The sequence below is a fragment of the Bufo bufo genome, chromosome 9, assembly GCF_905171765.1.
Source record: "Bufo bufo chromosome 9, aBufBuf1.1, whole genome shotgun sequence".
Classification (NCBI taxonomy): Eukaryota; Metazoa; Chordata; class Amphibia; order Anura; family Bufonidae; genus Bufo; species Bufo bufo.
In genome coordinates, this window is record NC_053397.1 from 122,356,583 (window position 1) to 122,372,087 (window position 15,505).

General features: G+C 43.8%; 1 protein-coding gene and 1 pseudogene across 1 annotated transcript in view; both read right to left on the reverse strand.

Moving 5' to 3' along the window:
• DDR2 (discoidin domain receptor tyrosine kinase 2) overlaps positions 1 to 15,505 on the reverse strand; it is a 1,651,236-nt gene that overhangs the window by 758,596 nt on the left and 877,135 nt on the right. The gene's annotated exons all lie outside the window — the stretch shown is intronic.
• LOC120979966 lies at positions 3,977 to 4,154 on the reverse strand (annotated as a pseudogene).

Genomic DNA, 15,505 nt, shown 5'->3' on the forward strand with positions numbered 1-15,505 from the left:
AGAAACGTTGTAGTGCTTTGAGGTTCTCAGGAAGATCCCAATCCAAAATTGCCTGGACCTTCCTAGGATCCATACGGAAACCTGAAGCAGATAAAAAATAACCTAGGAATTGTATCTCCTGAACACATTTTTCAATTTTAGCATATAATTTATTCGTCCGTAGGACCTGCAGTACTTGTCTGACATGCACCTCATGTGTTCTCAGATCAGACGAATAAATTAAAATATCATCTAGGTATATTACCACAAACCTGCCGATTAGATGACTAAAAATGTCATTAACGAAATGTTGAAAGACGGCAGGAGCATTGGTCAGACCGAAAGGCATAACTAGATTTTCATAATGCCCCTCAGGGGTGTTAAAAGCTGTCTTCCAATCATCCCCCTCCTTAATACGAATCAGATTGTAGGCCCCCCTAAGATCAAGTTTGGAGAACCACCTAGCACCCGCAATCTGGTTAAACAGGTCAGGAATGAGAGGAAGAGGGTATGGGTCTCGGATGGTTATCCGATTTAATTCGCGAAAATCTAGGCAAGGACGCAGGCCCCCATCTTTCTTTTTAACGAAGAAAAACCCTGCAGCCACGGGTGAAGAAGAGGGTCTGATGTGTCCCTTAGCCAAACTCTCGGAGATATAATCTTTCATGGCTTGTCTCTCTGGACCTGAAAGATTATATAACCTGGTCTTGGGTAATTTTGCGCCGGCAATAAGGTTAACCGGGCAATCATAAGGACGATGAAGTGGTAACTTCTGACAACCCTTTTCAGAAAAAACTTCCTCAAAATCCGAAATAAATGTAGGTAGGGTAGTTATGGAGGCGACTAAGCAATTGCTATTTAAGCAATTTTCTCTGCACTGTTCACTCCACTCCAATATCTCCCTGGCCTGCCAATCCACCACTGGATTGTGCGCTACCAACCAGGGAAGACCCAGAACTACCGGAGTGGGAAGCCCCTCCAGAACATAACATGAAAGCATCTCGTTATGGTGGTCCCCTACCCGAAGGTGTAAATTATGAACAATGTGGGTGAGGTTTCTCTGAGACAGAGGAGCAGAATCAATAGCAAATATGGGAATAGGTCTCTGTAGCGTACAGAGAGACAAACCCATAGTGCGGGCAAAATGGGCATCTATCAAATTTACCCCTGCTCCACTGTCTAGAAAGAAAGAAATAGTCTCTGTCTTATCACCACAAACAACAACCGCTGGCAACACAAATTGCGATGTACGTATGGAGGAAACGTATACCCCCTGGCTGACATCCTCCCCACAGCCTGGGGTTAGTAGTTTTCCGACGGTGTTCTGAGGAAAGAAGGACAGACATTAATGAAATGACCCCTCTCCCCACAAAAAAAAAAAAAAAACACGCCTACGGCGAGCCTCAGGAGGACGGACCTGACGAGTAGTTCCTCCTAGCTGCATAGGCTCGTCTAAGTCCGTACAGACTAACTGCTGCTTGGGAGGGGTTACCAATGGCTCTGGTTTTTTCAACCTGTCCCTAAGGCGTCTATCTATAGAAAGGGACATAACCGCATCAAGGGAAAAGGGGGTCTCATATAATGCAAGCGCATCCTTAACCCTTTCGGATAACCCAGAGCAGAACTGACTCCTGAGAGCCAGGTCGTTCCATTGGGTATCCGTAGCCCACCTACGGAAGTCAGAGCAATATTCCTCTACCGGCCGCTCTCCTTGTAGGAGTCTCCGTAATCTTGATTCAGCCAGTGCGACTCGGTCAGGGTCGTCATATGTGAGACCCAAGGCCCCGAAAAACTCATCCACTGACCGAAGTGCCTGGGAATCAGTAGGTAAAGAGAACGCCCAGGACAGCGGGTCCCCCTGCAGCAGGGAAATAACAACCCCCACCCGCTGTTCTTCATTACCAGAGGAGTAAGGGCGCAGTTTAAAGTATAATTTACAGGCCTCACGGAATGTCAAATACTTGTCCCTTCCCCCAGAAAATCTGTCAGGGAGAGGGACCTTGGGTTCCGCAACAACCTGGTTACCAGTAGCAACCGCTGGGCTTGCGGTCTGTTGTAATTGCTGCTGTTGCTGGAGGACCGACGCCTTCAATCCTGCCACCTCCAAAATTTTTTTTTTTTTTTTTTTACCTACACAAAAATAAGGGCCAGATATAATGTAATGACCGGCGTCACGCACAGGGAGGGAAAAGGGAAAGCCCTGCCCAAGGGAGAGGGTAAGGTGGTGACCCCTGACTCACCTTGCAGCTGGCACCTGACTGCCCTGACGTCCCTAGACAGGTTCCTCACCCGTGCGGCGATCACGTGCCTAAACCCTGGCTTTCCCTAAAATGAGCCCTAGATAGTGAACGGGCCGGTGGGATCGCTAGTCCGCATTACTGAACTAAGAGGGAAACACCAGGGAGAGGACAGACAATACAGACAAACACATACACCCAGGTGGGCGACCACAGCAGTCCACAAAGGTCCAACAGGGATCCGGAGGGTAGCGTTCTGGATCAACAACCAGAGAACGCAGCAACACAGCTCCAGAGGGTCAGAATAGATGTCCAGGCAGGAAGCTCTATATCTGGCAACCAGAGAAGTGTGAGAGGGGAATATAAGGAGGTTTGGGAGTGCTGGACAAGGAACAGCTGAGGAGAAGGAGCTACGGATCCCTGAGTGAGCCAAACGGGTTTGCAAAGCAAACCCAGAAAGCTACCATAAGGAAACAGCCCTATCTTACATAGAGCGCGCAGCCAACTGCTGCGACTTCCTGACCCCGGGTATAACGGAGTCAGGCGTGGTTCTTGACACCCTTGTGACAGTCCTTTAATGACAGCAATGAAATGCAGTGGAAAGTTTTTGGGGGATTAAGTTAATTTTCATGGCAAAGAAGGACTATGCAATTCATCTGATCACTCTTCATAACATTCTGGAGTATATGCAAATTGCTATTATAAAAACTTAAGCAGCAACTTTTCCAATTTCCAATATTTACTGTATGTAATTCTCAAAACTTTTGGCCACGACTGTACATGCCAAATTTTTCTGGCCTCTGGTGCTGCACTGTGGCTGCAAAAACAAAACGAAAAAAAAAAAGGCACATACAAGTGTCAATTCCCCTTCGTGATCATTACCTTGTTGTGGTGAAGGGGCTTGCGTATCACAATGAAGCGATCACCTCTATGAGTGTGTTGGCAATAGCAATGTTGGCATACCCCAGATGAGAAGGTCGTTGCTTCATTGGGAACAGACCAAAAGCTATCGGCTGGATAATTTTGCATAGAAAAAACATTAATTTTCTTTGTGATCATCTAAGGTGATCATTAAAGCCTTCTAGGCCAAAAATGGGCCCACACTGCAGATTTATTGTTTTCTGGGTCACTTAACTGTCACTGAACTACCTCAGCACGACCATAGGCTTTGAAAAACCGCCATCGCCTGCAATCTCCCAAACGTGCGCACTAGCACAGCCATCACTACACTAAGATTGCCGCATAGAGGAATAAAATTTATGTCATGAGTGTGTCAACTATTGACAACTCTTTGCGGTGGTCTAAAATCTATTCGATACACGTCCCCTGATAGGGGACGTAACAGGGATTAAACTGATAGGAATAGTACTACTTAAAACACCACTTATATCTGGTGGCACAGTACATTGCACGGCGCATGCGCAGTGCCCCAAATTGGAAGTAGGAGGACCAACCAAGCATCTTTTTCCATCTCCCAGTTCCTAAAATCTATTCCATAGACCAGCCCCTGATAGGGGACGTAACAGGGATTAAACTGATAGAAATAGTACTACTTAACATACCACTCATATTGGGATTGCACAGTACATTGCACAGCGCACATGCAGTGCCCCAAATTGGAAGTAATAGGACCGACCAAGCATCTTTTTCCATCTCCCGGTTCCTAAAATCTATTCCATACACCGGCCCCTGATAGGGGACGTAACAGGGATTAAACTGATAGGAATAGTACTACTTAACATACCACTCATATTGGGATTGCAAAGTACATTGCACGGCGCACGTGCAGTGCCCCAAATTGGAAGTAAGAGGAACAACCAAGCATCTTTTTCCATCTCCCGGTTCCTAAAATCTATTCCATACACCGGCCCCTGATAGGGGACAAAACAGAGATTAAACTGGTAAGAACAGATTTTTTTTAATAAAAAAAAAAGAGGACAGCCTCTGCGGAGCTGGGTATTTTTTGGCCGCGTTACTGAACGCTCATGCACAATGGCTGTAGGCTCATGCGTCTTTTTGCGGAAGTGACAAAGCTGGTCAGTCAAACCCAAGGCAACATCATCGACCTCATCCCATATGCGTTTTTTCTGGAGCGTGCCCTGCGAAGAGTGCTGGATCAGGCCGTAGATGAGTATGAAGAGGAAGAGTTGTGGTCACCATCACCACCAGAAGCAGCCTTGTCGTCGTCGATTGCTGGACTGCGGCAATGCAGAGAGAGGAGTCTGAAGAAGGGGAGTCAGAGGAGGAAGGTGGCTTTGAGGAGGTGGAATACCAACCACATCAGGCGTCCCAGGGGGCTTGTTGTCACCTTTCGGGGACCCTTGGTGTTGTACGTGGCTGGGTGGAGGAAGAGACCTTCAATGACGTCAGTGAGGACAAGGAACGGGACATGGCTAGCTTGGTATCCAACCTTGTGCAAATGGGGAGTTTGCGGTCGAGCAAATGGACTGTTTGCAGTTGTTTGCGGTGCGTTAAACGGGGAGTTTGGTCTGTCATAGTTTGGTCTGTCATTGTGAAGTGGGCGTAACCCTTACACTACCTGATCGATACAACATCATACCTGATGTTTTAAAGCACGTTATTCCAAACAATTTATGAATGTTAGGTCATTTATGCCCTTTATGGATTAAAACCAGACTCTGCGTCAACTACGCAATTTTCCATGGGAGTTTTGCCATGGATCCCCCTCCGGCATGCCACAGTCCAGGTGTTAGTCCCCTTGAAACAAATTTTCATTCACTATTGTGGCCAGAAAGAGTCCCTTCTGGGTTTTAAAATTCGCCTGCCTATTGAAGTCAATGGCGGTTTGCCTGGTTCACCCGTTCGCGAACATTTGCGGAAATTCGCGTTTGCCGTTCGCGAACGAAAATTTTTATGCTCGCAACATCTCTAACTTTCACAAGATTGATTATTGATCCCTACCGCAACAAATCCTTGCATCAAGGAAGAAGCTTTACCCAATGCTGTTTGAGAGAAGGTGGTTACTGGATTCTGAAAGGAAGCAAAGTTATAGCAAAGTACAGTCAGGTCCATAAATATAGAGACATCGACACAATTCTAACATTTTTGGCTCTATACACCACCACAATGGATTTGAAATGTGCCTCCCACTTGTTAAGGGACCAAAAGTAATGGGACATAATAATAATCATAAATCAAACTTTAACTTTTTAATACTTGGTTGCAAATCCTTTGCAGTCAATTACAGCCTGAAGTCTGGAACGCATAGACATCGCCAGACGCAGGGTTTCCTCCCTGGTGATGCTCTGCCAGGCCTCTACTGCAACTGTCTTCAGTTCCTGCTTGTTCTTGGGGCATTTTCCCTTTAGTTTTGTCTTTAGCAAATGAAATGCATGCTCAATCGGATTCAGGTCAGGTGATTGACTTGGCCATTGCATAACATTCCACTTCTTTCCCTTAAAAAACTCTTTGGTTGCTTTTGCAGTATGCTTTGGGTCATTGTCCATCTGCACTGTGAAGCACCGTCCAATGAGTTCTGAAGCATTTGGCTGAATATGAGCAGATAATATTGCCCGAAACACTTCAGAATTCATCCTGCTGCTTTTGTCAGCAGTCACATCATCAATAAATACAAGACAACCAGTTCCATTGGCAGCCATACATGCCCACGCCATAACACTACCAACACCATGCTTCACTGATGAGGTGGTATGCTTAGGATCATGAGCAGTTCCTTTCCTTCTCCATACTCTTCTCTTCCCATCACTCTGGTACAAGTTGATCTTGAAATAAATATAAAATATAGGTTGGTTGCGCACACCTCATACAGAATATGTATATATATACACAGAGCCTTCCTTTTATATGTATTAAATATTTATTATACATATATAACAATGTATTAAATATAAAAACTCTGATGTTCAAAATAGTCGTCAAGGGAAGCTCTTGATATATAGTGACTGTAGTGAGATATAACTCTAATATGATTCGATCCTTGGGATGATTGTCTCTTAATAGAACCTAATATTTCACCGATGAACTATTAGTGAAAAAAATATATACAAAATTAATAAATATTTGTTATAATGAATCCAAAATGACACTACAATATGATATGTACAAACCATGCAAAATTATGTGAACCTGCAAAAGGAAAATAATGTGAACCTGCAAAAGGAAAATAAGTCCATCCACAATTGGGCTCTCGGAGGTGCAAAACTTACATCAAATGGGCACAATTATAGATAATATAGCCACAATGGGGTTAAAACCGCAATAGTATTAATAGCAGGTCCGCGATGTTCCCACTACACTATAAAAGACAATTATGTATTATCCAACAGTGATGGGAATTATATGTCATCCGTCAATATTATGACCACAGTATTTGAAATATGAAAAAAATATATATAAAGTTAATATTTATAATAAATAGAGATAAAAATAAAAATAAAAATAAGATTAGGTTCCATCCAGCAAGTCAGCAATAATGCTACGGTGAGCAGTTGTACTTTATCCAATAGTAGTCTAGATTATATCTCATCCAGCAGTATTATAATTGCAAAAGTATTGTGACTGCAAAGGTACAAAAGTTATGGTTCCTCCAGCAGAAACCGCATTAGAAACCGCACTGTGATGTTAGGAACCGCACTATGATGTACAACCGCACTGTGATGTGCAAGGATTAACTTTATCCAGCAGTTTTGTTCAAATTTCGTGAGATTTCAATGTCTATTACAATTGAGTACTCCCAAATATGTTGCTATGTGTTATTTCTCCACATGGGTTACTATACACAATGTATCGATATGTCGGATCTCTTCAATTGAAATATCATAAGTGCAGGTTCCGACATGTGGTCTTGCGATTGCAGTCTATAAACCGGCTTGTTGATGTTAGTTACTCACAGTTAGTTGTCTCTAGTTTTAGATCCTGGTGTGGGCAGCCTGATAATATCGCACTGTTAGTGTCTGTGGCCGTGGCGTCCCACGTGCCTACAGAGCTCGCAGTACTTGTGCCTTCCGGACTGTTCTCACCGATGCAGGTTGATCGCAGGGCTCAAGATGCAGGCTAACCTTTATGTAGCTGTAGTTGATATCAGGTGCCGCATCAGGAAAATGCTTGATTAGAGTGCTCTTAAGGACATGGGGGTCTAGTGCTGGTAAACGGTATCTGGCCGGGGGTCCTCTACTGAGATCTCCGAAACGCGTTTGGTGAGAGAGGACCCCCGGCCAGATACCGTTTACCAGCACTGGACCCCCATGTCTTTAAGAGCGCTCTAATCAAGCATTTTCCTGATGCGGCACCTGATATCAACTAAAGCTACATAAAGGCTAGCCTGCATCTTGAGCCCTGCGATCATCCTGCATCGGTGAGAACAGTCCGGAAGGCACAAGTACTGCGAGCTCTGTAGGCACGTGGGACGCCGCGGCCACAGACACTAACAGTGCAATATTATCAGGCTGCCCACACCAGGATCTAAAACCGGAGACAACTAACTGTGAGTAACTAACATCAACAAGCGGTTTATAGACTGCAATCGCAAGACCACATGTCAGAACCTGCACTTATATGATATTTCAATTGGAGAGATCCGACATATCGATACATTGTGTATAGTAACCCATGTGGAGAAATAACACATAGCAACATATTTGGGAGTACTCAATTGTAATAGACATTGAAATCTCACAAAATTTGAACAAAACTGCTGGATAAAGTTAATCCTTGCACATCACAGTGCGGTTGTACATCATAGTGCAGTTCCTAACATCACAGTGCGGTTTCTAATGCGGTTTCTGCTGGAGGAACCATAATTTTTGTACCTTTGCAGCCACAATACTTTTGCAATTATAATACTGCTGGATGGGATATAATCTGGACTACTATTGGATAAAGTACAACTGCTCACCGTAGCATTATTGCTGACTTGCTGGATGGAACCTACTTTTATTTTTATTTTTATCTCTATTTATTATAAATATTAACGTTATATATATTTTTTTCATATTTCAAATACTGTGGTCATAATATTGACGGATGACATATAATTCCCATCACTGTTGGATAATACATAATTGTCTTTTATAGTGTAGTGGGAACATCGCGGACTGCTATTAATACTATTGCGGTTTTAACCCGATTGTGGCTATATTATCTATAATTGTGCCCATTTGATGTAAGTTTTGCACCTCCGACAGCCCAATTGTGGATGGACTTATTTTCCTTTTGCAGGTTCACATTATTTTCCTTTTGCAGGTTCACATTATTTTTCTTTTGCAGGTTCACATTATTTTCCTTTTGCAGGTTCACATAATTTTGCACATAATTTTGCACGGTTTGCACATATCATATGGTAGTGTCATTTTGGATTCATTATGACAAATATTTATTAAATTTGTATATATTTTTTTCACTAATAGTTCATCTGTGAAATATTAGGTTCTATTAAGAGACAATCATCCCAAGGATCGAATCATATTAGAGTTATATCTCACTACAGTCACTATATATCAAGATCTTCCCTTGACGACTATTTTGAACATCAGAGTTTTTATATTTAATACATTGTTATATATGTATAATAAATATTTAATACATATATAAGGAAGCCTCTGTGTATATATATACATATTCCGTATGAGGTGTGCACAACCAACCTATATTTTATATTTATTTCTTTGCTTCATAGACAGGGTGTGTCTATATTGGTTGAAGCACCCGCTCCATATAGAGCAACGAGATGAGCCATCACAATCTAATACAAGTTGATCTTGGCCTCATCTGTCCATAGGATGTTGTTCCAGAACTGTGAAGTCTTTTTTAGATGTTGTTTGGCAAACTCTAATCTGGCCTTCCTGTTTTTGAGGCTCACCAATGGTTTACATCTTGTGGTGAACCCTCTGTATTCACTCTGGTGAAGTCTTCTCTTGATTATTGACTTTGACACACATACACCTACCTCCTGGAGAGTGTTCTTGATCTGGCCAACTGTTGTAAAGGGTGTTTTCTTCACCAGGGAAAGAATTCTTCGGTCATCCACCACAGTTGTTTTCCGTGGTCTTACGGGTCTTTTGGTGTTGCTGAGCTCACCAGTGCGTTCCTTCTTTTTAAGAATGTTCCAAACAGTTGTTTTGGCCACGCCTAATGTTTTTGCTATCTCTCTGATTGGTGTGTTTTGTTTTTTTTCTGCCTAATAATGGCTTGCTTCACTGATAGTGACAGCTTTTTGGATCTCATCTTAAGAGTTGACAGCAAGAGATTCCAAATGCAAATAGCACACTTGAAATGAACTCTGGACCTTTTATCTGCTCATTGTAATTGGGATAATGAGGTAATAATACACACCTGGCAATGGAACAGCTGAGAAGCCAATTGTCCCATTACTTTTGGTCCCTTAACAAGTGGGAGGCACATATGCAAACTGTTGTAATTCTTACACCGTTTACCTGATTTGGATGTAAATACCCTCAAATTAAAGCTGACAGTATGCAATTAAAGCACATCTTGTTCGTTTCATTTCAAATCCACTGTGGTGGTGTATAGAGCCAAAAATGGTAGAATTGTGTAAATGTCCCAATATTTATGGACCTGACTGTATATAAGTAAATGTGTAGTCTGCAGAAAGGCACGTAGACCTACCGAAGAACAAGGAATGGCAGATTTACCGGCAGATCATGTAAACACATCACCACCATTTCTTTATAGCGGACTATCTGCTGCGGAGGCAGCAGTGTTATATATGAAGACTAGAGAAGTTGAAGTTAATAAAGAAGTTATTTCAAGCATTTAGTGTGCTCATTAAACCTACTGTTTCCATAGAATGGCGCTAGAGGAATTACAGAGTAATAGACAGTCTGATTAGACTAAAAGTCAGATATATCAAAATTCTTCTAATGCCACAGCGCAAAAGGCACTTCATAGTGCTGTGCCTGCCACAGATCTCCTCCCAGGAGGGATGTCTCTGACCAGGACAGGGCCACGGTGATTAAACCAGCAGGATTTACAATGTACTGGGGCTCCTTCTGCTGGTGGGAGAAGTCAATTGACCAAGACAGAGCATCCGCCTTGATGTTCTTCTCGGCCTGGCGAAAGTGAAGCTTAAAGGGACACTGACAGGGCCAAAAAGCATATTAAGGTATATATATGACCGTACTGGTCTTATGAAGTGTATAAGAATCATGTAAGTATCCCCCCTGTCCACCTTATAACTACAGTAATGTGAAGTTTTATAACCTGCTGGAATCGGGTTCAATCTGCCCAAGGGGCGGTGTTTCACCTCAGCTTGCGCCCAGCCAGCCTCGCCACAACTGCCGTTTGAAGCGCCGCCCAGCTCATCAATATTCACTTTGCTGGGCGGCGCTGGGCAGCTACTAGTGTCCCCGGCTATCTTCAGCGCATGCGCCCGGCACCCTCACTGGCCGGGATCGCATCGCGCCTGCGCACAGTCTCATTCTCAGAGAGACTGCGCACAGTCTCTCTGAGAAGGAGACTGTGCGCAGGCGCGATGCGATCCCGGCCAGTGAGGGTGCCGGGCGCATGTGCTGAAGATAGCAGCAAAGGACCTCTTTAATTACACCAAAGCGGCTTCAGCCTCAGGAGTTCAGATTGTGACATTCACCCCTTTCTTAGTAAGAGCGGAGATCGGAGATGTAAGAGATAAAAAAATCGGGATGAACTGATGATAGAAATGAGCAAATCCAAGGAAGCGCTGTTTGGAGCGAAGACTGTGGGTGGGGCCAGTCCACTACCACATTAAATTTTTCAGGATCCATCCGCAACTTAGCATCTGAGATTAGCGGTACAGTAGATTTTTCAAAGATGCATTTCTCGAGTTTGTCATAAAGTCAATTCTCTCTCAACCACTGTAAAACTAAATGTACATGCTGGTGAGTGGTCAGATCTGGAGAATAGATCAGTACATCATTCAGGTACACTTTCACACAGACATAGAGCAGATCCTGGAAGATGTTGTTTACCAACCCCTGGAATACCGCGGGAGCATCACACAGATGGAAGGGCATGACGGGATACTTGTAGTGACCATCACGAGTGTTGAAAGCAGTCTTCCACTCATCGCCCTTTTAAATGCGGATAAGGTTGTATGCACCACGCAGGTCTAATTTTGTGAAGACCTTAGCTCCCCGGATCCTGTCAAAAAGTTCAGAAATTAGCGGAAGATGGTATCGATTCTTGACCGTGACCTTATTCAGACCTTGATAGTCGATACAGGGATGTAAGAATCAATCTTGCTTCTGTATAAAGAAGAACCCAGCACCGGCTGGTGAAGTAGATTTCTGGATAAACCCCCTTTTGAGATTCTCTTTGATGTAAACAGACATCATTTGGGTCTCAGGAAGCGAGATTGGGTAGACTCGACCACGAGAAGGAGTGGCACCAGGCAGAAGGTCAATCGGACAATCATATGAACGGTCAGGAGGCAGGGTCTCGGCCTCTTTTTTTATTGAAGACATTTGCAAAACTGGCATACTTCTGCGGGAGTCCAAGAAGGTCTTCAGGTAATGTAGGTGAGGAAGCACGTCGGACCTCCGATAAGCAGGTGAACTGACAGGATGATCCCCAACGCAGAATCTGACCAGAGTGCCAACGCAGAATCTAACCAGTTGAGCCTCATTGTTATATGGAAGTTCGGCAGCCAGGGTATGAAACTGTATGTGTACTGACCCACAGACAAGAAATCCTGTCGTAAAGGCAGCATAGCTGATACAGGGGAGGACATGTGGCTGGGCTCTTCAAAGACCAGCCGGAAGGTAGCCAGGAAAGACTGCAGATTAGTGGTGTCTGAACCTCCATGTTTCCAAATAGGATTTGCCCAAGCAAGGGCCTCATCAGAAATCACAATGATACAATGAAGGCCACCTTGGACTGCTCAGTGTGAAACTTCTGCCCATACAACTTAAAGTGGATCAGGCACTGAATGGGCCATACAAAAAATACGGAGAAAAACCATGTCAAATGCCCTCAAAAGACAAAGGGGCACTGTCTCTGACTGGAGAAGAAAAAGTTCAGTCTCCAGAAGCGTCAAAGCTTCTTTACTGTAAGAACTGTGAATCTGTGGAAAAGACTTCCTCAGGACATGGTCACAGCAGGAACAGTGGCCAGTTTTAAAAAGGGTTTAGATGAATTCTTGAAAGCAAATGACATTAAAGGGGTTGTCCGAATTATGAAAAAAAAAAAATATAGCACTGTAAATCTGATGGGCAGCAATATATAACTGAGCTAAGCAAGTTTTAGGTTATATATATATATATATATATATATATATATATATACAGTTTCAAGAAAAAGTATGTGAACCCTTTGGAATTATATTGATTTCTGCACAAATTGGTCATAAAATGTGATCTGATCTTCATTTAAGTCACAACAATAGACAATCACAGTCTGCTTAAACTAATAGCATACAAAGAATTAAATGTTACCATGTTTTTATTGAACATACCATGTAAACATTCACAGTGCAGGCGGAAAAAGTATGTGAACCCCTAGACTAATGACATCTCCAACAGCTAATTGGAGTGAGGTGTCAACCAACTGTAGTCCAATCAATGAGATGAGATTGGAGGTGTTGGTTACAGCTGCCCTGCCCTATAAAAAAACACACACCAGTTCTGAGTTTGCTTTTCACAAGAAGCATTGCCTGATGTGAATGATGCCTCGCACAAAAGAGCTCTCAGAAGACCTACGATTCAGAATTCTTGACTTGTATAAAGCTGGAAAGGGTTATAAAAGTATCTCCAAATGCCTTGCCTTGTTGATCAGTCCACAGTAAGACAAATTGTCTATAAATGGAGAAATTTCAGCACTACTGCTACTCTCCCTAAGAGTGGCCTTCCTGTAAAGATGACTGCAAGAGCACAGCGCAGAATGCTCAATGAGGTGAAGAAGAATCCTAGACTGTCAGCTAAAGACTTACAAAAGTCTCTGGCATATGCTAACATCCCTGTTAGTAAATCTACGATACGTAAAACACTAAACAAGAATGGATTTCATGGGAGGATACCACAGAGGAAGCCACTGCTGTCCAAAAAAACATTGCTGCACGTTTACAGTTTGCACAAAAGCACCTGGATGTTCCACAGCAGTACTGGCAAAATATTCTGTGGACAGATGAAACCAAAGTTGAGTTGTGCCAGTATCAGGTGCCTCTCTCCCCCCCCATGTGCCATTATCAGGTGCCAACCCCCCTCCCCCATGTGCCAGTATCAAGTGCCCCCCCGCTCCCCCCATGGCAGTAACAGTCGGGTATTAATAATAAACACTTCTACTTACCTCCATGTCAGCGATGCGATGCAGCCTCTTCCTGTGTCCCGCCCTGTATGTCCATATATGGAGTCAGTGCTTGTATTTCAGAAAAGTTTATGCTGGGATTTGAACCCACAACCTTCTGTATCAGAGGCAAAGCACTTAACCACAAGACCATAAGAGCTGCCTTGCTGCTGAGTGAAAAAATATGAGACTTCTACTGTTATAGCTGGATAAGTGTACATGACAGCTGCTCATATATAGAGATAAAGCAGAGCTGAGTGTGCTGGGACAGCTGTCATATAGAGATAAAGCAGAGCTGAGTGTGCTGGGACAGCTGTCATATAGAGATATAGCAGTGCTGGGTGTGTTTGGGCAGCTGTCGAATCCCAGACACATCAGGAGACTTTAGGAGACAGTAAGATTAGATCACATTAGCGAGGGGGCCTGGTCAGCCGCTGCTGCTATGAAGAGGCCCTGAACATTAAGACAAGAATTGATATTTAACTAACTCGAAAATAAACTGTCACACACGCTGCCGGGGCGCCGAAGCAGCTGCTTCCCCTGCTTCCCTGGTAGTTACACCACTGCCTGGCTGCCTGTGTGTAGTGTGTTAATAAAAAAAATAAAAAAAACACACAATGCGGTCCGGACGGGCCCCCAGTGGCTTAGGGCCCATAGCCACTGCTATGGTTGCTATGGCGATCCCTACGCCACTGGCCTTCAGCCCTGAGTCTGTGCAGCTGAAGGGGTTAAGAATGAAGGGAGAGAGCAATAAGCAGCAGCCGGCAGTGCAGGGGGGCGTGGCCAGCACAGTGATGTCTCATGTACAGACACACATCTGCTCTTTCAGGCTTGTGCAGGAATCATCATCAGAGCAGGGAGAGAAGCTGACATCACAGGTCATGGTGCCCTCAGTGAAATCTGAGAAACCAGCAACTGGAGATAAAGTAAGTGAATTGTAAAGTCCTTTCATTTGTCTAGTTAGAAACATACAAAAAAAAAAAAAAAAAACTCGGACAACCCCTTAAATGCTTATGAAAATGTGTAGAAACATCTCACTTCCTTCTTGGATTCGCGCCCCCAACTATCCCTTGGTTGAACTTGATGGACTTATGTCTTTTTTCAACCGTATTAACTATGTAACTGTTCAGGAAGCCACAACAGGTTTTTGGATCTCCACCATAGCGTGATGGCAGAGGAAGTTACACACCTGTGGCACACAAATCCAGATTCACCGGTATGGGTATTGCAGGGGTAACAGCGACTGGCGACCTTGCAATAGCTGTAGGAGAGATAATTTGCATCAGAAAGTCCTGTTGTTCGCTCTGACGTCTCATCTCATATAACAGTTCCTGAGCAACAGACTTGGCATGACCAGCAGGGTCCATGGCCTGAGTGTACTGTCACAAACCAGCAGGTATGAACCCACTGTGCCATGTGTCCTACCTCCTCTAAGGGCATTGTCTAAGTGAGCCCCTCATTCTTTACAGTACCCCTGATGGTGGGGATAGACTTTCCCGAGGGGAACACCAGGTCACTACCTCTTGAGGAGGATTGGCACATGAGGCAGCTGGTCCAGGCAGACCAAGTAGTGTCAGGCCGCAATTTCACCCCCAAAACAGGTAAGAATGGAGGCACATATATATATATATATATATACAGTACAGACCAAAAGTTTGGACACACCTTCTCATTCAAAGAGTTTCCTTTATTTTCATGACTATGAAGGCATCAAAACTATGAATTAACACATGTGGAATTATATACATAACAAACAAGTGTGAAACAACTGAAAATATGTCATATTCTAGGTTCTTCAAAGTAGGCACCTTTTGCTTTGATTACTGCTTTGCACACTCTTGGCATTCTCTTGATGAGCTTCAGGAGGTAGTCCATTGAAATGGTCTTCCAACAGTCTTGAAGGAGTTCCCAGAGATGCTTAGCACTTGTTGGCTCTTTTGCCTTCACTCTGCGGTCCAGCTCTCCCTAAACCATCTCGATTGGGTTCAGGTCCGGTGACTGTGGAGGCCAGGTCATCTGGCGCATCACTCTCCTTC